The sequence below is a fragment of the Malania oleifera genome, chromosome 2, assembly GCF_029873635.1.
Source record: "Malania oleifera isolate guangnan ecotype guangnan chromosome 2, ASM2987363v1, whole genome shotgun sequence".
Classification (NCBI taxonomy): Eukaryota; Viridiplantae; Streptophyta; class Magnoliopsida; order Santalales; family Ximeniaceae; genus Malania; species Malania oleifera.
This window is the reverse complement of record NC_080418.1, coordinates 82,762,684-82,786,625: the sequence shown is the minus strand read 5'-3', so window position 1 is coordinate 82,786,625 and position 23,942 is coordinate 82,762,684.

Here is a 23,942-nt window from a genome sequence, read left to right as displayed (position 1 = left end):
TCTGTGTTTGGGTACATGATTATCGTGATGGTTTCTGTGTTTTTCTTGGGGTGACGATTTCAAGAAAACCATAGTAAACTATTGTCGGGTTGTGTGTCTAGGTGACGGAACTGGATATTGAGTTAAGGTCAGGGAAGGTAATTAATTTTGAATTGGTACATGATAGGTCCGTATAAGAGATAAAGTGCTTAAATATGTTTCTTGTTTTCAGGATAGACCTAGGAAGCAGTGACATGAATGCTGGAGAGGATAGGCCAGGACCTTCCAGCATAGGTGGAGGAGATATAGATATTGTACTATGTAGCGTCACTCAGCAGGTGATGGTTGAGATTTCCAAGAGCTCTAGGGAGCGTAGCTGTTTGATTGAGTAGTTTACATGGATGAAGCCCCCATCCTTTGTTAGAGAAGATGACCTGATTGTAGCTGAGAATTGGGTCTAGGATATCGAAGAGACATTAGCGGTGCTTCCATGTATGGATGAGCAGAAGGTAGCATTTTTAGGATTTAAGTTGAAAGGGGAGGCAAAGCGCTAGTGGAGAGCATCGCGACTGATAGAGGAGCAGAGGCTGGTTCTAGTGCCAGTGACTTGGGATCGATTTAAGGAGCTGTTCTTTGAGTGAAATTTTCCTTCTATCATTCGTAGGTAGCAAAGTTTCTACATCTGGTACAGGGGCAGATGACCGTATCCCAGTATGCAGCTCGGTTTATCGAGTTGTCACGTTTTGCTCCGCATCTAGCTCCTAATGAAGAGAAAAAGACAAAGAAGTTTGAAGAGGGATTGAGGCAGAACTTGTTTGAGCAGGTGATTGGTTTTAGGGCTAAAAAATTCACAGAGGTTGTAGACAGAGCTGCTATTTTGAGAGTGGCATTCAGAGGGATATAGCGGCTCAGAGTTAGAGGAAGAGGCCTATGCCTCAGGGTTTTCAGGTTGGCTCTAGTAGGGGTTCATGGAAAGGAGGTCGTGATAGGGGAGACCAGAGGCAGATGGCCGAACCTCGGGGAAATCATGGTGCGTTGATCATCCTGATATGTCAGACGTGTGGAAGACGCCATCTGGGGGAGTGCTGGGTAGGGAGCCATATATGCTATCTATGTGGGAGACCTAGTCACATGGTCATGTCCAGGTCTGCCGCACTAGGTCCTAGCTCGCAGACCCTATTAGGGAGGATATCAGGTAGCTCAGGGAGGATATCAGGCGCCACGTGGTAGCTAGCAGAGGAATATGGCCCCAGCGCGAGTATACGCTCTGACGCTAGGTGATGCTGAGGTTGCTGCGAATGTGGTGATAGGTACGTTTACTGTTTTATCATATCTAGTCATTGTTCTTTTTGACTCAGGTGCAACTCATTCTTTCATTTCTGTATCTTATGTTAAATTATCTGAGAGTGAGACCCAGTTATTATATATAGCAGTGTCAGTAGTTACACCATTAGGGTCAGTGATCAGATGTCATAGGGTACTTAGGGGCTATTCGATAGAAATTTAGAGGAAAGTGTTACCAGCTGATTTGATTGTATTTGATATGTGTGGGTTTGATATAATATTGGGTATGGACTGGTTGGCTTCCAATCACGCCAACATTGATTTTCGTCAGAAAGAAGTAATTTTCAGACCCCTTGGAGAGCAGAAATTCAGATTCGTTGGTTCATGAGTACGTCCTCCAACGTAGTTGGTGTCAGCCATGCAGGCAAGCAGATTACTCCTAGATGGAGGTCAGGGGTTTATAGCATTTGTGAAAGAAGTATCCAAAAATGAATTGAAGATTGACAGCACCCCAGTGGTATGAGACTTTCTAGATGTTTTTCTAGAGGAGTTACCTGGGTTACCTCCTGTGTGCGAGGTGGATTTTCCTATAGATTTACCTCCAGGGACTGTGTCAATCTCTAAGGTCTCCAATCGTATGGCTCCAGCTAAGTTGGGAGAACTAAAAAATCAGTTGCAAGACTTGCTGAATAGGGGATTTATACGACCCAGTGTATCACCATGGGGAGCTCCAGTGTTGTTAGTAAAGAAGAAAGACGGGTCTTTAAGGATGTGTATCGATTACATAGAAATCAACAAAGTTACTATTAAGAATAAATATCCTCTACCCTGTATAGATGATTTGTTTGATCAGCTCCAGGGTACACGGGTATATTCCAAGATCGGCCTCAGATCCGGGTATCATCAAGTGAGAGTAAAAGCAGAGGATGTCGCGAAGACAGCCTTTAGGACCAAGTATGGGCACTACGAGTTCCTCGTTATGCCGTTTGGTCTGACGAATGCCCCAGTCACGTTCATGGACTTGATAAACAGAGTTTTTCACCAGCATTTAGATTAGTTTGTAGTAGTTTTCATTGATGATATATTGGTGTACTCGAGGAGTTTTGAGGATCATGAGGTGCATTTGAGGCTGGTGTTGTAGACACTCAGAGAGGAGAAGCTTATGCCAAGTTTAGCAAGTCTGAGTTTTGGCTTGAGAAGGTAGCATTTTTAGGCCACGTGATCTCAGGGGACGGTATTTCAGTGGATCCTAGCAAGATCGATGCGATGATAAGTTGGGCCAGGTCGAAGAATGTGCAGGAAGTTAGGAGTTTCTTAGGACTGGTAGGTTATTACCATCGTTTTGTTGAAGGTTTTTCATCTTTGTCAGGACCACTCACACAATTGACTAGGAAAAATGCCAGATTTGTGTGGGATGAAGAATGTGAGCAGAGCTTCCAGGAATTAAAGCAGCGACTCGTCATTGCACCAGTTCTGATGATTCCATCGAGAGGTGATGGTTATGTTATCTACAGTGACGCGTCTTTGAAAGGGCTTGGGTGTGTATTGATGCAGCATGGTAGGGTGGTGACGTATGCATCCAAGAAGTTGAAAGAATATGAAAAGAACTACCTTACTCATGATCTAAAAATTGGCTGCAGTGGTGCATGCACTAAAAATATGGAGACATTACTTATATGGTGAGAGGTGTGAGATATTCTCTAATCTTAAGAGCCTAAAGTATTTCTTCACACAAAAAGAGTTGAACATGCGGCAGAGGAGGTGGTTGAAAATTATCAAGGATTATGACTGTACCATCAGTTACCACCCAGGTAAAGCAAAAGTGGTAGCTGATGCTTTGAGCCGTAAATCAAGAGACACAACACAACTAGCAGCGGTAGTTCAGCATCCAATTCTGATAGACTTGGAAAGACTTGGTGTGGAATTAGTGGAAGATGATCCTCAGGCACTTATTGCCAGTTTGGTTGCACAACCTACAATTTATGAGAGAATTAAAGCTTCTCAGAGGGATGATTCGGAATTGGCAGAAGTGATAGCCAGAGTTTAGGATGGTCAGGGGGAAGAATTTAGTATTTCTGACGATGGACTTTGAGATTTCGCACCATATTGTGTGTTCCTACAGATGACAGCATCAGGAGGATGATTCTAGAGGAGGCACACAAATCTCTATACACTATTCATCCTGGCAGTACGAAAATGTATAGGGAATTGCGAGAGTATTTCTGGTGGAATGGCATGAAGAGGGAGATAGCAAAGTTTGTGCAGTAGTGTTTGACGTGCCAACAGGTTAAGACTGAGCACCAGAGGCCAGCTGGTCAATTGCAGCCACTTTTCATTCCCGAGTGGAAGTGGGACCACGTATCCATGGATTTTGTTACTGGGCTGCTGCTAGCGTCGCATGGTCAGAATACTATTTGAGTGGTGGTTGATAGATTGACAAAGACAAAGCACTTTCTGCCTATTAAGGTTAGCTACCCTATGAAGAGGTTAGCGGAGATTTACATACAGGAGATTGTTCGACCCCATGGAGTACCGGTATCCATAGTCTCGGATCGTGATCCACATTTTACATCATGGTTTTGGAGGAGCTTACAGGAGGCATTGGGGACTCAATTACATTCAGCACTACTTTCCACCCTCAGACCGATGGTCAGACTGAGAGAACAATCTAGCTATTGGAAGATATGCTTCATGCCTGTGTGTTAGACTTTAAAGGTAGTTGGATTCAATTTTTTCCGCTAGTTGAATTTGCTTATAAAACAGTTATCAGACTAGCATCGACATGACACCCTACGAGGCATTATATGGTAGGAGATGCTGATCTCCTCTTTTCTAGGATGAAGTAGGTGAAAGGCGAGTTTTGGGTCCAGAGATAATTCAGCAAGCGTGTGATAAAGTCCGACTTATTCGAGACAAGATCAGTGCAGCACAGAGTCGGCAAAAAAGTTACACCAATACTCGCTGCCAAAAACTAGAATTTGAAGTGGGTGATCATGGGTTTCTAAGAATAAATCCACTGAAGGGGATCTTGAGATTTGAGAAGAAGGGTAAGTTGAGCCCTAGGTTTATTGGCCCATTTGAGATACTTGAGAAGATTGGGTCAGTAGCCTATCGGCTAGCTTTACCGCCATCTCTATTTCGAGTTCATGACGTGTTTCATATTTCTATGCTAAGGAAATACATCTCAAATCCTTCCCATATCATTACCCATGTGGAACTAGAAGTCAGTGAGGCGTTAGCATATGAAGAAGCTCCAGTATAGATCCTAGATAGGAAAAAATAGGAATTGTGCAATAAGAAGATACAGTTGGTAAAAGTCCCGTGGAGGAATCATGCAATAGAAGAGGCTTCGTGGGAGCTTGAACGTGAGATTAGACAGAAATATCCCCACTTGTTTAGTGGGTCATAGTAGTGATGTATAATTATTTTATTTAGCATAGTGGAATTGTAATGTAGTGTATGGGATAGGTAGTATTTTGGTTTTTGGAGAATTTTATTTTATGGTTGTAATCTCCCAGAACTACCTATGTAACCATGGTATTCCTCCACCATAAGTGAGAGTAGGTAATAAAATAAGTAGACCCTTTTACTTTACTGGATGATGGAGTGTATAGATAAAGATACAAATAGTAAATTTCGAGGATGAAATTTTATAAGGAGGGGAGAATGTAACGACCCAAAAAATAATAGTATTTAAATAATAAAGAGAGAGGGAAATGGAATCAGTAACAGAAGGAGGCAAAGCATTCGTCAATGATATTGCATTTTGGAGATAATAATTTCAAGAAATTTCCCCAAGCCTCATCGACGAACACAGGGGTTTCGTCGACGAGGGTTCTTCAGGACCTCGTTGACAAGGTCTTGTCTTCGTCGATGAGAAGATACCGAGAGGGGTTTTTGGGAAAAACTGAAATTCGTCGATGAAGGAGGAAGTTTGTCGATGAAATTATTGAAGGACTCGTTGACAAGGTGACATGGCTCATCGACGAATCCCGCAATATAAATAGCCCTAAACTGATTTTAATTGCAGAAATTCGCCGCAGTCTTTCTCTTTCTTTACCCCTATGACTCCTCCCTCTTCTTCCTTAGATTTCAGACTTGCTAGTCGCCGGATCGATGATCTGAGGTCACTACGACATTCTAGCAGAGTTTTCTTCAAGTCTGCCAGAGCGGATCGTTGGTGAAACGAAGTTGGAATTCATCCCAAATCCAGGGTAAGGTCTTTTATTTAGTTTTTGGCCTTCTGGCAGTTGTAGGAAATGATGTAGGCCAAGAAATATTGATGTTTTGTTGTGGAATTTACTATTTTCAGGGTGTTGAGGGAAGAACCCTGCGGGTGTTGGACCTGTTATAGTAGGGGATTTTTAGCAGGAAACAAGTAAGGGAAATATGCTATGCTAGGTTATTTGAGAATGTTTTTAGTACAAAATTATAAATGTTCCACTAGAGTATTGTTTACAGCAGAGATTTATATAGTTTGTCAAATATGATCAATATGTTTTAAAATTATTATGTGGCTTGAGAATATAGATATAATATACAAACATGCTTTACAGTATTTTTCAAAGATGTGTTTTACAGAATATACAGACAGTGAATGTATTTTACAGCAATTACAGAAATACCATGATTATACAGTTTTACAGTACCATGACATACAGATTTATAATTAATTATAGAAACACAGTTGATATAGATACAGTTTTCCACAGCGTCATGGTTTATACAGTTATTACAGAATCATGGTAAAATAGATAGTGCTATATAGAGATGTATTATATAGTATCAGACCCTGTTGAACCATACAGTTACAGAGCACGGTACCATAGCTACATACATTTTATAAAGTGCAACCACCTATTCAAATAATATGTGGTATAAAGGTTGATCGCATAGAGTCCACGAGTGGACATGCTCCCCATCAGATATGGGTTGAGGATGGTTGATCAGATTATGGAGTATAGTGATTTATTCGTGGTTGGCCAGCCAGGGTAAATCCCGCCTACGGGCCGCACAACCCTGTCATGAGGGGTTAAATCATGACACACAGTATCCACAGGGAAGTTTTCAGTTATTATTATGTTTATATAGTTTTACAAAAACAGAAAATATTAGCAGTGTTTTGAATAGAAACCTAAAGTACAGAAATGTTAAGCAACGGGTAAAAGATGAAGATTATATTACTGGTATTGTGCTTTACAGATTCAGTGATACATGACTATATAGTAATAGATTTTCACAGTATTGTAACTCATTTCCCACACACTAGCAATAGCATATTTCGTCCTACTGAGCTTTGACTCATCCGAGTGTTGAATTATTTTTCAGGTGAGCCAGTTGGGCAAGCGGACTAGACTCTTAGATAGAGCGGCCACAGTACTGCCCTATCAAAGAGAGTGAGTATATTTTTGGGAGTATTTTTGTATAGCCCTCACCAGTTGAGGATATTTGGGGAATAGTCATATATGTACATTTTGGGAAACTTGTTAGCACTTTAGTATTGTATATAATTATATATGGATATGTTTATTTGATTTCTGCTTCTCGCTGCTTAGGTTGATGATTGGGTTTAATCTAGTGTGGTATTAGAGCATGTTAAATGTTGTAGTATATTAAAAAAGAAAACAAACTCATTTAAATAGAAGGACGTTACACAGTATATATATCAATGAATATATATGCTCAAAGCATTCTTGAACTAACCCCAAAGTTTTTCTCCCAAAAATATATTCAAGAATAAGTTTAGGATAAACTAGGGGTTTTCGTAAAATGATTGACTTTATAAAGATAAGAAGACTTAAGAGCAAAATATATATGAGATTTAAATATATGCTCAAGTCTTACTTGGATAAACAAAGTATTTCCCCGAAAATATTTTTACAAAGAAGAGTATGTGAGAAATAATATCTTTGAAAACATACAAAGGCATATGTATATCAACTTGAATATATATGTTCAAGCCTTTTAAAAACAAAACCCCAAAATATTTTTCTCCAAAAAGATTTTCAAGAAATGAGTGTAGGAGAAATTAATCTTTGAAAAACACAATAATAAAAGGCCTTCAAGCAATATATTTATGAATGAAATATAAGCTCCAAAAATTTTTTTCCCCAAAAAATGATTTTTAAGTAGTAGAATAAATAGAGATTTTAAAGCATAAGAGGGGTATTGGAGTGGGAGAATAAAAAATTGTTTAACCAAGCTTCCCAATTGATTCTCTAACATTTTCAAGTGTTTAGGGCTTGTATTTATAGGCCAAAAACCCAATATAGCCGTTATATGGCCATTGAGACGTTAAAATATTATTTTATTTTAAAAATTAGCCTTTTTTCGGCCATTGGGACGCTTTCCCTAGAGGGTCGGTTGGCTGGGGCTTCAAATATGTGAGGTTCGGTCGGCTAGAATGAAGATCCGATTGGCTGGCCTTGGGTTTTCTATGCAGACACCCTTCAGTGTTTTGGTCATAACGTTTTCTATACCACTCCAAATTAGGCGTTCTTCATATCAGCATAAAGCTAAGAGAAAATCCCACAACTATCATACTTTTTAAGATAAGTAGTTATGGATTGAGAAAAACGCTCATTTCTACTGTCCGATCAACAAGGCTTTAATAGCCAGTCGGCCGACCCCTTTTTAAAAATTAGTTTTTTGCCTTCTTTTAACTTAAAAAACCATTTTAAACCTTTTGGTATAAGTTTAACTTTTTAAATGAAAGGTTTTTATGAAGGTCGGGGTTCCTATGGTCAATCAAAGGTCATTTTGTGAGCTTCAATTTAATCATATATGCGTGCGCATAGAAACCTAATTATTATTACAACTTGAAAAATGAATAAAATCTTCAAGTCTTTTGCTCCTTATTTCCCATGGAATATGCCGGTTTGTGTGAGTTTTAAGTACATTTACGACTTCCATTTCTCATCTGTCACATGTGCTTAGAAAAATGAACATGTTCATACACTTGTCACACAGATGAGACATCGTTTGTCATTATAAAAACAGGGATCAGACCCAAAAAATCAACACAAGGTTTTAGTAGTCCCATCTTGACATTTCAACTATATTGAACCTATTCCAGTAGTTTCACAAGTATTATCATTTCCCATAAAAATAACCCCACCATATAATTTTACAAAATTAGAAAACCATTCTCTATTGGGACACATGTGATAGGAACAACTAGAATCCGAAATTCACTTACCACAGTAATGTGTCAAAAATGTTCCAACAAGAGAAAAATTTAACTCATTTCCATCACGCTTGGCTATATTGGCATTAGAATGTGCTTTACCCTTATTCTCTTGCTACAATTTAGGGCAATCTTTCTTCCAATGTCATTTCTCATGACAAAAGGCGCATTCATTTTTAGCAAGTCTCCCTCGAGATTTATTCATTCTTTATATGACTTTGAGAGCATCCCCTTATTGTCAGTTCTTCTGCTATTGTTTCCTGATGGACCCTCTGATCATTTTCTCTACATTCAGTATTAATCAATGCAGTAAAAACAACGTCAAAAGTAGCTTTATCCTTCCCATATAATAAAGTGGTGGTGAGATGCTTATAATTATCAAGGAGAGAATTCAATAATAATAAGGCCTTGTCTTTATCTTTGAATTTTTCATTCAAATTAAAAAAATTAGCCAAAATTTTATTGAAAGCATTTATGTGGTCATTTATAAAAATTCCTAGTTGATACTGGAAGCGAATTGATGCAAATCATAGCATAACATCAAAGGAACTAGTTCAAGTCCCAATTGGGCCAGTTACAAAAGCACGAGCAAGGAAGTTTAAAGCTGTACTCAACGGACTAATTCAAGAGGCATGGACTCAAGCAAATTTGGGGAGGCCCATTGAGCATGCATGACCCACGTGAGCAACAAAAATCATCAACATGATTCAAGTTCTAGAAGAATTTGACAAGGGCTAAAGCTTTAATTGGCATGTTTAAGAATATTCCTTTTTGGGTCTGATTGTAAAGCTTGCATGCCATTTGCTTTCCCATTTTATTTGTTTTGACTTTTGTGGGCGTGTATGGCTGATAAACATAACCATTTAAAGTTTCCCACTTTCCTTTTTCTATTTTAGGCATGTGATCAGCCAATTAAAAAACTGATTGTCTTTTTTCTTTTTAGGCAAGTAAGAGTTATTTCTTTACCAGATTTTAGCCCTAATTAGGATAACTATTTTAGGAATTTTCCTTGTAATGACCAGCCTTTAAATAAGCGTCTAAGCAATGAAAAGAGGTAGATGATTCAGTAAATTGTGAGAGTATTTTCTCTGCAGTTCTTTGAAAAACTATACAAACTTATTGGAATTTCCCGTGGCGTTCACCAACGACTTGTCAAACAGTTTTTTTTCCATCACTGTTTGTGGCGTATTCTTTATACCAAGGTTCTTGTTTCACAATAAACAACGGGTTAAGGTCATATATACCAAGGTTCTTGTTTGTCGTAAACAACAGGGTGAGGTCTATCATTCAATTTTGAACGTAGAACGATCTAGGGTTCCTTTTCGTTGTCGGATCTCGTTATTTTGGCAAGATTTGCATCACAAATCAAATTTTTTTTTTTTTTTTTTTTTCAGATAGAGCTGATTTTTCAGACTCTTGGTCATAAATGTATCTTCCAATGTCTTTCATAATTTCTTTGCAGATGTCTCCCTCATAACAATATTTTTTATAATCTTTTCCCAATCTTTGTCGCCCGTAGCCTTTGCTTTATCATCCAAAGCAATATCTAATTCCTATTGGTACAAGATGTCCATCACCTCACATTGATATATTCCAAAATTATTGGTACCATCAAATTTCTCAACCTCAAACCGAGCAATAGATATCATCTTTGAAGATGATGACGAAGCTATTGGGGTTGTAGTTTCTGCCATCTTCCAAATATCCAATAGCAAACCAATAAAACAGAAGGCCTAAGATGAAAAGTACCACAATTATTCCAATTGTGTCTACTCTGTATATCTTATGAAATTCCACTTTAACCAATTCGACCACCAAGGAGCGACTGAACCGAAATGGTCTCTTAGACAATGTCTTTCTTAGACATCAAAAATGGAATTAAGGATCCTAATAGAGAAACACCTCCATATTGGCACTATTCAACTTGGCTTTGATACCAATTGTTGTGTCAGGCACCCCACTGGTGCGAAATACCAATACTACAACTATTGCTAAATATATAATCAAAACTAAAGTAAAGTAGAAACTAAAAATAAAAGACAGCAATAAAGAATAACATAAAAATTTACGAAGTTCGGTACAGGATTACCTACGTCCTCGGGTGCCGACGATCAATCCATTACTTCCAAAAAAATTACAACTTTGGGCAAATTTCAAATTACTAATAGTAATTAGAAATACCTTAGAGTACATACTTTTTGTAATTCTAAAAATTTAAGGTGTGATTACAAATGGAGTGGGGAGCTCTTTATATAGTTTCATCCCAAAGGTTCAAACAATCTTCCCACCAACGTGGGATAAACAAAGACCAACAAAACATGCAGTGGTTTTCACATTTATTAACATTAAATGTATGAGAAGTAAGACCAATTTCCTACGTGTTTTATATTTAAAAGGCAAACACATGGATGGCATGAAGTGTAGGTTCCCTATATAATTTTTTCTCTGATAGAAATGCCCTCTTGAAAATTATACATAAAGTATGAAGACTTACAAGATGCATAGCATTTTTCTTTAGCTATTTTATCTTAACATCAATAAAATTTCTCTACCCCTCTTCACCATATTAAGAAATGTGATCGATTTTTTAAGCAAAGTCAAAGTGTCAAAAAGCTTTTTAGGACCTAAAAGGGTTCTTTGATTCACTTCCACTTTTAATAAAACTTGAGATACATGATGAAAAAAAAATTGTTTACATGTTCATCGCAAACCTTAGTATGCTTTATCTTAATTTGAGAAAGTCAAAAAGGGTAAAGACTGATATATTCCATCAATAAGACACATCTTGCATCTGAGAGCATGAATTTCAAGTTTTAAATTTGAATTTGAGTATATTTGAATAAAATTTAATATAATTTAATATTAAATTTTATCTAAATTTATAAATTTAAATTTAAGTCCTCTCCTAAATGGATTTGTAGAATCTGATGCACGCCTATGTTGAAGAAAAAAAAAAAAAAGCTATGCAGTTTACTTGTTAGTATGGAATTTGTGAATGTACTCGCAAGCACACAAAATCAATCTTTGAATTTTTTTTTTTTTGTTGTAAAATCTAGAGGCATCTAGAACAATGAAAAGGTCAATCTAGCCATGGCCTTTTATAGTTAGGTGCCCATAAGATTGTAATTTCTAGTCCTTTTTTTTTTCCTTTAATTTTATGCAATGAGTGATCTAATTTTCGGGAATGGTTTAATTCCACTGTATATTTATACATGTAAAATTGCTAACCCTAATTCAGAAACAGGCTGACAAAATTAAGACAAAATTATCTACACCCAAATATCAAAAGATTCTCATTTTGTGCTGAAAATGAGACATATTTTGAATCTCTTGGATGTCAACTTGGGTTCAACATCTCCAAAATTTTCTCTTCAACAAAAAAAACCACCTCCTCTTCTTTTTCAATTCCTTCGAATGGTTGTTGGTCATTCCAACCCGCTCTCCTCGTCTCTTGAATAGGGCCCAAGGCATTTTCCATCCATCACCTCGTCTCTTGGTTCTCCTTGTTTTCAAAATCAACCGGACTTGGATTTTGGCCCACAAAATGAAACTTACATATTTCTCTTCTTTTATTTATCTTAAACAAAAACAAATTAAAGATATGATATGTCATGGAAATGATATTAAATGGCCAAGTGGTTGATGCGAATTCCTACCAAAATAACGAGATCCGACAAAAAAAAAGGAACCCAAGATCGTTCTAGGCATGCCATGTAATCTCACAATCTCTCTAAAGAACAAATTAGCAACACGCGAGGCATCATCCATTTTGTGACATGGAATAAAGTGTGCCATCTTAGAAAATCTATCCACAACCACAAAAATTGAATCTCTCCCACGTTTAGTCCTAGGCAATCCTCACACAAAGTCCATGGAAATATCAATCCAAGGCTAACTAGGAATTGGTAAAGGGGTATACAAACTGTTGGACCTCAATTTGGATTTGGCTTGCCTACATGTAACACATCTACCACAAATTCTCTCAACATCTCTTTTCGTGTGAGGCCAATAGAAGTGTTCCTGCAAAATAGTTAAAGTCTTTGCAACTCCAAAATGTCCCATTAATCACCCACCATGAGATTCCTGCATTAACAACTCCCTCAAGGAACAATTTGGTATGCATAACTTATTCTCTCGAAACAGGAATCCATCAAGCCTAAAGAACTTACCACAAGCGGTTTTCTCACAAGCCCGGTATGCTTCACAGAATTCATGGTGTGTATAAGTTTTTAATGTGCTCAAAACCAAGCAATTTTGCATCAAGTGTGGAGAGTAATGCATACCTGCGAGAAAGTGCATCGGCGACCACATTCTCCTTGCCTTGCTTATACCAGATGACGTATGGAAACATCTCAATGAACTCCACCCAATGCGCATGCCTTTTGTTTAGCTTGTGTTGTCCCTTCATGTGTTTTAAGGACTCATGATTTGTGTGAATCAAGAATTCCTTAGGCCATAGGTAGTGTTGCCACGTCTCTAAAGCCCAAACCAATGCATACAAATCCTTATCATAAGTTGGGTAGTTTAAGGCTGCCCCGCTTAGTTTCTCTCTGAAGTAAGCAACTGGTTGTCCTTCTTGCATAAGAATTGCGCCTATGCCAATGCCTGAAGCATCACATTCAACCTCAAACGTTTTTGAAAAATTAGGTAAAGACAATAAGGGGGCATTGGTTAGCTTCTCTTTGATTAATTGGAACGTCTTCTCTTGTTCTTCTCCCCATCTAAATCCAATATTCTTCTTGATCACTTCAATAATTGGTGCGGCTATGCTACTAAAGTCCTTCACGAACCGCTGGTAGAAACTAGTGAGTCCATGAAAACTACAAACATTACCTACACTTGTGGGACTCGGCCATTTCTGGATTGCACGTACCTTCTCTTCATCAACCTATATACCTTGTGTACTAAAAACAAATCCCTGAAATAAAAACTCATCGGTATAAAAAGTACACTTCTTCAGATTAGCAAACAACTTTTCTTTCCTAAGTACATCTAAAACAGATTTCAAATGTACTACATGATCGTCCGCATTTTTTGCCTACTTGTCATCCACAAGCTGATGGTCAAACTGAAGTAGTAAACATGACTTTGTCAACTTTATTGAGTGCAATCATTAAAAAGAACATCAAAACATGGGAAGAATGTTTACCACATGTTGAGTTTGCTTATAACAAATCTGTTCATTCTGCTACTAAATTTTCACCATTTGAAATTGCTCATGGATTTAATCCTTTAACTCCATTGGATTTATCTCCTTTACCTTTTACTGAGCATGTTAATTTAGATGGCAAAGAGAAAGCTGACTTTGTCAAGCAGATTCATGAAAAAGCATGACTCAACATTGAGCGAAGAACAGACTAGTATGCAAAACAACTCAACAAGGGGCATCACAAGCTACTTTTTGAATTCAAAGATTGGGTTTGGTTGCATATGAGAAAAGAGAGATTTCCGAAGCAAAGACGTTCCAAATTGCTTCCAAGAGGAGATGGACCTTTCCAAGCCCTAGAGCGCATCAATGATAACGCTTACAAGCTAGATTTACTTGGTGAGTACAAGTAAGTGCCACTTTTAATGTTACTGATTTGAGTCCTTTTGATGTAGGTGATGATTTGAGGGAAAATCCTTTTCAAGAGGAGGGGAATGATGCAAATCATAGCACAACTTCAAAGGAACTTGTCCAAGTGCCAATTGAGCCAGTTACGAGAGCACGAGCAAGGAAATTTAAAGCTGCACTCAATGGACTGATTCAAGAGGCATGGACTCAAGAAAATTCGTGGATGCCCATTGAACATGACCCAAGTGAGCAACAAAGATTCATCAACATGATTGAAGCTCTAGAAGAATCTAGCCAAGGCTAAGCTAAAATTGACATGTTTAAATGCTGTAATAATGGTGTGCTATTCAAATATAGGATTTGACTCTTTGACTTTTGTGTTCTATTTACTTTGTAATCATGCAAAACAACTTGTTTGCTTGCATGGTCTTAGTAAGTTGTTGAGTTGTTGAGCTTACATTTGACTTTTGTATTATATTTAATTTGTAATCTTGCAAGAAGTCTTAGTAAGTTATTGAAAGTTGTTGAGCCTAATTTGTAATCTTGCAAGAAGTTTTAGTAAGTTGTTGAGAGTGGTTTGAAGTGTTTAATGCTTTCTCTCCCAGGCTATGCCTATAAAAGCTTTCTTGTTGTAAGAACAAAGGGCATCGTTGAATAAAATTGTGAGAGTATTTTCTCTGCGGTTCTTTGAAGAACTATTCAAACTTATTGGGATTTCTTATGGCATTCACCAATGACTTATCAAACGGTTTTCCACCACCGTTTGTGGCGTCTTCCTTATACTGAGGTTCTTGTTTCGCAATAAAGAATGGGTTGAGGTCGTTTATACCAAGGTTCTTGTTTGTCGTAAACAATGGGTCGAGGTTTATCATTCAATTCTGAAGGTAGAACGATCTTGGTTTCCTTTCTTTGTTGAATCTTGTTATTTTGGCGGGAATTCGGATCAGTGGTTGTCTTTCTCACCATGAAAATGACGACTACACCAACTTTGTCATGTGTATTTGCATTAAAATATCGATTTAATTTTTTCCTTTATTATGCTTCTCTACAATACTTAGGCTAAGTTTAATCCCTTATGATTTTTTAATCTTTTAAAAAGGAACTGTTGGAAATGATTTTTTTTTATATTTTTTTAAAAATATTTGTCCCCCTCCTTCCTTCCCTAATGAAAATATGTATATCACACAACTAGCAAGGAGTAATTGAAATTTTGTTTGTGACATTCCATTTTGGAGGATTCAAAATAGAGTCAATATCACAATTAGTGAATGCATGGAATTTCAAAAAATTTTGCGTTGTTAGTACTTAATTTACAAGCATACCACATAAAATTTGAGGATTTCTACAGGGTGAAATGGTGGAATAGTTTGATTTTCTATTATTAAGATTTCATAGGTAGATTCAAAAAAATGAATAAAAATACGTTAATCCAAATCGAATCCGACCCGCTTAAATTGATTCATAACCGATCCACACATTAAATGAGTTGAATATGGTTTGAACTTTTTTTATCTGCATGTAAATGAGTCCGTTGGCAATTTTAGGTTTTATCCGATGGATATCTGCTAATAAGTAATGTTTAAATTCATTGAAAATCACATATGCTCATGCTTATTAGACATCAAATCAATTAGCATAAGCTCTTTTGGCCAATGCCTAACCCCATACTCTCAACACTTGCTGTAGGGAAACCTGAACAAAATAGAGATAAAAACACACACAAAAGAACATCAAGTTATAAGTGGTTTGGCTAATTTCAGCCTACGTCCATGTATTTTCTAAAAAATACAGAGGAGGAGATAAAAATTCTCACTAAAAAATCTCTCAACTCTCTTTACCTTCCCACTCACTTCCCACAACTCTGTTATTTTATGATGTTATTACATTCACAACACACACACACACCTATTTATACACGAAGGAGTATTAACTACTCAAGAAAAATCCCACAATCACATTTGAATATTTCCACAATCACATTTGAATTTATCTCTTGATTTTGTGGAGAACCACCTGCAGGTAAGTAACGGAAGAGAAATCGCAACACTTGAACAATTTCCACCTTAATTCCTGTATTAATTTGGGTATGGATGTCCCCCTCCATACCCATAAGAGGAGAATGCATGCAACCATTCTTTAATTGGTATCCATCTTGGCTATGTCTCTACATAGCTCAAACTTATCATAAGTCACTACTTTTGTCAACATGTTTGTAGGGTTCTTGTTTGTGTAAATCTTCACTAGCTTTAACAGCTGTTGTTCCATCACTTCGCATATCCAATGATAGCGAATGTCAATGATATGCTTCATTCAGGAATGATACATTGAATTCTTGCTCAAGTTCAAAGTACTCTGATTATCACAATGTACTTTGTATTCTTTCTGTGTGACACCCAGTTTTTGGATAAACCACTTTAGCCACAACATTTATTTACTAGCTTCCATTACAACAATGTATTTTGCCTTTGTTGTAGAAAAAACAACACACTTCTGCAACTTGGATTTGCCATAAGAATGCTCTCCCTACAAAAATGAAAAGAAATCCTATCAAGATGGTGCCACATCAGAATCAGTATATCCTTCCAAAACTAGTTTAGCTCCCCTAAAACACAAGCACATCTTTGTTTGGATTTGAAAGAAACCTACTCACAACACCTACCGCATGGGTAATATCTGGCCTTGTGCAAATCATTGTATACATAAAATTTCCAACTTCGGATGAATATGGAACTGCTTCCATTTCTTCCGTTTTTTCCTCCAAGAAGGACACGATCTTTTACTCAACTTGAAGTGATTGCCAATGGAGTAGTGACTGGCCTTGCATTCTTCATGTTGAACTTTTCAAGTATCCATTGATGAGAATCGAAAAGCACCATTAAAGGAACCATTGTAAGTTCCAAATGGGCCAATCACAAGGTCAAAAGTTAAGAAGATCAAGGAAGCAATGCAAGGATTGGTGCAATCAACTACAATGGGGGACGACATAGCCTAGTGTTTAGTGTAGACTCTTAATTTCAATAAGTATAGGTATGTGGGCCTATTTTATGTTTATTAGTTATAGGTGTTTAGGGTTATGTTATTTGAATTTGAATTTGAATTAAAATTTGAATTTGAAATTGAAATTGAATTTGAATTTAAATTTGAATTTGATTTTGAATTTGAATTTGAATTTAAATTTAACTGGACGGATTTATAAATGGACTTGTAGCCACATTCTACAAAAAAGTACACTAAATAAAAATGTGAGGTTTTGTTTCTTCTATTGGTTTTTCAGAGAACTTGTGAACTTATCAAGGATTTCTTTCTTGTGGTGTTCAAATTTTATAGCTTTGGTTCGTGATTTAATTATAATTATTGTGTTCAGGTTTGTTACTTTATACCTCCGATTCATGATTTAATTATAATCATTGAGGTTTGTTACTTTATACCTTTGGTTCGTGTTTCATTTAAACATTGGGTCGGGGTGTTTTATCAAAATTTGAATTTTAGCTTTCTTAGGCAAGTATTCCAATATTGATCGTTGGTTTTCAATACATGTCAATTGAGGTTTGCATCATTTGGCAACTATTCCAATATTGATTGTTGGGTTTCAATGCATGTCGGTTGAGGTTCACATCATTTGGCAAGTATTCCAATACTGATTGTTGGGTCTCAATGTGTGTCAAATGGAGTTATCATCATTTGGTAAGTATTCCAATATTGATTGTTGGGTCTCAACGCGTGTCGATTGGAGTTCACATCATTTGGTATTAGAGCTTAGGTTCTAAAATTAGGTTTACTATCCTTTTATCTTTTGTTATTAGAAAAAAATTTAAAAAAAAAAGAAAAAGAAAAGAAAAGAGGAAAATAGAAAGAAGAAAAAAAAAATAGAGAGAAAAAAAGAAAAAAAAAAAGGTGATACTAAAGCAACATATACTATCATTCACTGTAGTTATCAAAGTCAATTTTTTTTTAGGTCATCTTCCTTCGATTCGTTATTTCTATAATATTTTCTTGCTGTTGGTATTGGTTTCATACTACATGGATTCGAGGACGAATCCTTTTGAAGAGAGGGGGAAAGATGAGAATCGACAAGCATCATTAAAGGATCCATTGCAAGTTCTAGATGGGCCAATCACATGGTCAAGAGCTAAGAAGATTAGGGAAGCAATGCAAGGATTGGTGCAATCCATTACAGTGGGGGACGACATCCATTACAGTGGGGGACGACATAACCTAGTGTTTAGTGTAGACTTTTTATTTCAATAAGTATAGGCATGTGGGCCTATTTTATGTTTATTAGTTATAGGTGTTTAGGGTTACGCTATTTGAATTTGAATTTGAATTTAAATTTAATTGGAGGGGTTTATAAATAGACTTGTAGCCACATTCAACAAAAAAGAAGATTGAATAAAAATGTGAGGTTTTGTTCCTTCTATTGGTTTTTTAGAGAACTTGTAAACTTATCAAGGATTTCTTCTTTATGACATTCAAATTTTATACCTTTGGTTTGTGATTTAATTATAACTATTGGGTCGAGGTTTGTTACTTAACCTTTGGTTCGTGATTTAATTATAATCATTGGGTATATGTTTCTTACTTTATACTTTTGGTTCGTGTTTCATTTATAAACGTTGGGTCGGGGTGTTTTATCAAAATCCGAATTTTAGTTTTTTTGGGCAAGTATTCCAATATTGATCGTTGGGTTTGAACACGTATCAGTTGAGGTTCGCATCATTTGGAAAGTATTCCAATATTTATTGTTGAATCTCAATGCGTGTCGATTGGAGTTCGCATCATTTGGTAAGTATTCAAATGTTGATTGTTGGGTCTCAATGCGTGTCAATTGGAGTTTGCATCTTCAAATTCAAATTCAAATTCAAATGAATTCAAATTCAAATTTAAATGAATTCAAATTCAAATTCAATTTCAATTTCAATTTCAAATTCAAATTTAAATTCAAATAACGTAACCCTAAACACCTTAATGTAGAGACAAAAAAAATTTAATTTATGAGAAAACAAGGGAAAGGAAAAATAAAAAGAAAGAGAAAGAAAAGAAGGAAAGAAAATTTGAAGGGGGGCAATTCAGTAGGGACTCGTCGACGAGGGCCCTGTGCTTGTCGACGAGGAGATCCCGAGAGCTATGAAATTTCAAGTTTTTAAGGGTTCGTTGACAAACCAATTGTTCTCATCGACAAATCTTATGTTCTCGTCGATGAGTACATGTGGTTAGCACTCCAAATTCAGGATAAGCAAGATATTTTAGGTTTTAATTAATGATAAATATTCTAGGGTTGAGTTGATTGAAATGGGGAAAATGTGATTTCAAGGTTTGGAGCTCTGAACGTCGCGTGTGTATAATTAGGGTCTTTAGCAGGCCTCTCAGGAAACAGGTAAGATAAGTCAGATATTTTCAGAATACTCACTGGTTATTTCATAATATTTATTTACAGAAATTTTATATATATATATATATATATATAATTTTTCAGAATATTTAAGTTTATGGAAACCCTATTAATGGTTTAAGGCATGTTTTTGGAATTATGATGTTTGAATTGAGGAAACAGATTTAATATTATTTTTCAGCAAAAATATAATCTTCCCATATAGATAGCATATTATACGATAGCACTCACTTGTGTGGTGTGAGTATAAATACTTTACTGCATATATTAGTATGTCGAATTATTTTATGGTTACATAGCACAAACATGATTTGATAACGATTTTTAGGAAATATAAATAGTACATAAATTATATTTTCAGTATGCCGTGATATTTCTACCGGCTCATAGATGTCGTGATATTTCAGCCGGCTCAGATGCCGTGATATTTCAGCCGGCCCAGATGCCGTGACATTTCAACTGGCCCAGATGTCGTGATATTTCAATCGGCCCAGATGCCGTGATATTTTAGCCAACCCAGATGCCGTGATATTTCATCCAGCTTAAATGCCGTGATTAGATATATACATAACCATTTATTCAAAAATTTTATTATGACATATTTTAAATAGAATCATGAAACAGTTATATTGCGGTTATTATGACAACAGAACCATAATGACTTACTTTAGTTTCAGAGTACGGTACCGTAACTATTAGTTTAGATAGTGCCACCGCATGTGTCAGATAGAATGTGGGAGTTGGATAGTCGATTGAGCTCAGTGTAGTACTGTGCCCCCCTGACAGTATGGACCAGTTTGGGTAGGCCAATTGTACTAATAGAAAAATCAGTTTTGGCTTAGCGTGGTAAGCCAACCATTGTTAGGTCCCACCTACGGGCTGCACAACCCAATCATATGGGGGGTAATACATGATATCAACTAGTTATCCATCCAGGGGATAATTTCAATATTATACAGATAGCAAACAATTTCCATGTATACACAAATTTATTATGACGCACTATGTTATGTTAAAATACGATTTCTTTAGATTTATACAAAACATATTTATCTGATTTATTAGACGCAATAAATTATGTACAATATTTGTTATAACACAATAGAACTCATGTTGCCATACACTGATATTAATCTATCCTTCTTATTGAGAGGTGTCTCACCCTAAAAATTCAAACATTTCAAGAAACCCAAACAGACGAGTGGCTTCGAGATAGAGGAGGTTTTAGATGTGTCCCTAGGATATGTATGGTTCTTTTTGGGGATGTATATGTGTGTTTATGGATACAGTAGAACTATGGTATTACATATAAGGTAGGGGTATATCATGGTTTTTGTTGCATAGTTGACATGTGTGTATGGATAGGTATATCCTTGGTATTCCTTTAAGGTCCGGGTTGACTTTGTTTATGTTTTATGGTATCAGATTTTTTTATTTTATATATATAGCAGAATTTTTGGGGTGTCACATATAACTAATAAACATAAAATAGGCCCACATGTCTATACTTATTGAATTAAAAAGTCCACTCTTTTACACTAGGCTATGAAACCCACGCTGTAGTGGGTTGCACCAATCCTTGCATTGCTTCTTTGATCTTCTTAGCTCTTGACCTTGTGATTGGCCCATCTGGAACTTACAATGGATCTTGTAATGGTGCTTGCTGATTCTTATCACCCGTTCAACATAATTTTTCTATGACAACCACAATTTCTTGGTTTTTCTGTCACGAACAATTTTCATGCCCAAAATCTGCTGAACTGGACCTAGGTCCTTCATGTTAAAGAATTTGGACAGTTCTTGCTTTAGTTTGGTAATCATACTTGCATCCTATCCAAAAATCAACATGTCATCAACATACACATCGATATAATGAAATTACCATCAGGGAATTTTTGAATGTAGATGCATTGATCTGTTGCAGTTCTCTTGTAACCATGACCGACCATGAATGAGTCAAACTTTTTATATCAGTGTCTTGGAGCTTGCTTGAGGCCATATAGACTCTTTTCCAACTTGCAGACCATATGCTCCTTCCTTGAAACTTCAAAACCTTAGGGTTGTTCCATTTAGATTTCTTCCTGTAAATCTCCATGGAGAAAAATTGTCTTAACATCCAACTGTTCAAGCTCTAAGTCAAAACTTGCTGTCAAGCCGAGTATCACTCCTATTGAAGTCATCTTCACCACTGGTGAGAAAATCTCATCAGAGTTGATACCCTTCTTCTGCTGAAAACCTTTGATAACTAACCGAGCTTTATGTTTAATGATCTTTCCATTGCCATCTTTCTTCAACTTGTATACCACATTTATTTCTCAGTGCTTTCATTCCTTTAGGAAGTCTTGCCAATTTATATGTTTGGTTCTTTTGTAAAGAGCTTCTTTTCCTGTATAGCCTGCAACTATTTACCTTTTTCTAGATGATTCTGAGTTTCTTGAAAACCCTCTGGAGACCTCATTAGTAAAAAGAATATACTTGATGCAAATCATAGCACAACTTCATGGGAACTAATTCAAGTCCCAATTGGGCCGGTTGTGAGAACACGAGCAAGGAAGTTTAAAGCTATACTCAACGGTCTGATTCAAGAGGCATGGACTCAAGCAAATTCGTGGAGGCCCATTGAGCATGCATGACCCGCGTGAGCAACAAAGAATCGTCAACATGATTCAAGTTCTAGAAGAATTTGACAAGGGCTAAAGCTTTAATTGGCATGTTTAAAAATACTCCTTTTTGGCTCTGATTGTAAGACTTGCATGCCATTTACTTTCCCCTTTTATTTGTTTTGACTTTTATAGGCGTGTATGAGCCAATTAAAGAGCTAATTGTCTATTTTTCTTTTAGACAAGTAAAAGTTATTTCTTTACCAGATTTTAGCCCTATTAGGATAACTATTTTAGGAATTTTCCTTATAATGACCAGCCTTTAAATAAGCGTCTAAGCAATGAAAGGAGGTAGATGATTCAGTAAATTGTGAGAGTATTTTCTCTGCAGTTCTTTGAAGAATTATACAAACTTATCGAGATTTCCCGTGGCGTTCACCAATGACTTATCAAATAGTTTTTTTTTTCATCACCGTTTGTGGTGTCTTCTTTATTCAGAGGTTCTTGTTTCATAATAAACAACAGGCTAAGGTCATATATGCCAAGGTTCTTATTTGTCGTAAACAATGGGTTGAGGTCTATCATTCAATTCTGAATGTAGAATGATCTTTGGTTCCTTTTCGTTGTCAGATCTTGTTATTTTGGCGGATTCGTATCCATACTCAGACTCTGGATATTTCTTTGACAAAACCAATGTGCGATTTCTTTGTGATCGTCTTGGCTAAGGCTTTTTAACTGGTGGAGCTACTTCTGGTTCTGTAGCTTCTAGCAGAGGGGATTGTTGCTCCCATAACTCAATAGCTACTTCTTTTCTGTAACTTATGATGGAGAAGATTGTTGCTTCCCCTGCTCAAGACTCTCGGTATCTGCTTCCTGTTCGATTTTTGAAATTTCATCTTGTAAATCTTTATTGTCTGTGGGCAACTGTACTAGTGCAGGAACAACAATGAAATTTTGAGCACTGGAACTGAAACTAGTAGGCTATGTGGACTTTCCAAAATCTTCATACATATGATTTTCTTGAAAAAAAACATCCCTCTACTTCTTATTAGCTTCTTTGCTATTGGATCCCATAGCCAACAAAGATGCATGGAGTTGACTTCACGTTAAGTTTCTGCCTCTACTCCTTGGATACATGTGCAAATGCTGATGCGAATCCCACCAAAACAACGAGATCCATCAACGAAAAGGACCCAAGTTTGTTCTACGTTCATAATTGAATGATAGACCTTGACCCGTTATTTTAGGAAAAACAAGAACCTTGGTATATATGACCTCAACTCGTTGTTTATTATGAAACAAGAACCTCGGTAAAAGGAAGATGCCACAAATGGTGGTGGAAAATCGTTTGGTAAGTCGTTGGTGAACTCCACAGGAAATCTCAATTCAAATAGTTCTTCAACGAACCGCAAATAAAATACTTTCTCAATTTACTGAATAAAGTTCTGCCTCCTTTCACTTCTTAGGTGCCTATTTAAAAGGCTAGTCATTACAAGGAAAATTCCTAAAATAGTTATCCTAATTAAGGCTAAAATCGGGTAAAGAAATAACTCTTACTTGCCTAAAATAAAAAAAAGACAATAAACCCTTTAATTGGCTAATCAAATGCTTAAAATAGAAAAGGAAAGTGGTGAGCCTTAAATGGCCGTGTTATTAGCCACCAGCGCCTATAAAAGTCAAAAAAAATAAAAGGAAAGTAAATGACATGCAAGCCTTACAATTGGATAAAAAAAAGGAGTTTTTCTTAAACATGCCGATTTAAAGCCTTGGCTAGATTCCTTTAGAACTTGAATCATGTTTGTGAATCTTTGTTGCTAAGGTGGGTCATGCTCAATGGGCCTCAACAAATTTGCTTGAGTCCATGCCTCGTGAATCAGTCCATTGAGTACAAGTTTAAATTTCCTTGCTCGTGCTCTCGTAACCGGCCCAATTGAGACTGTAACTAGTTCC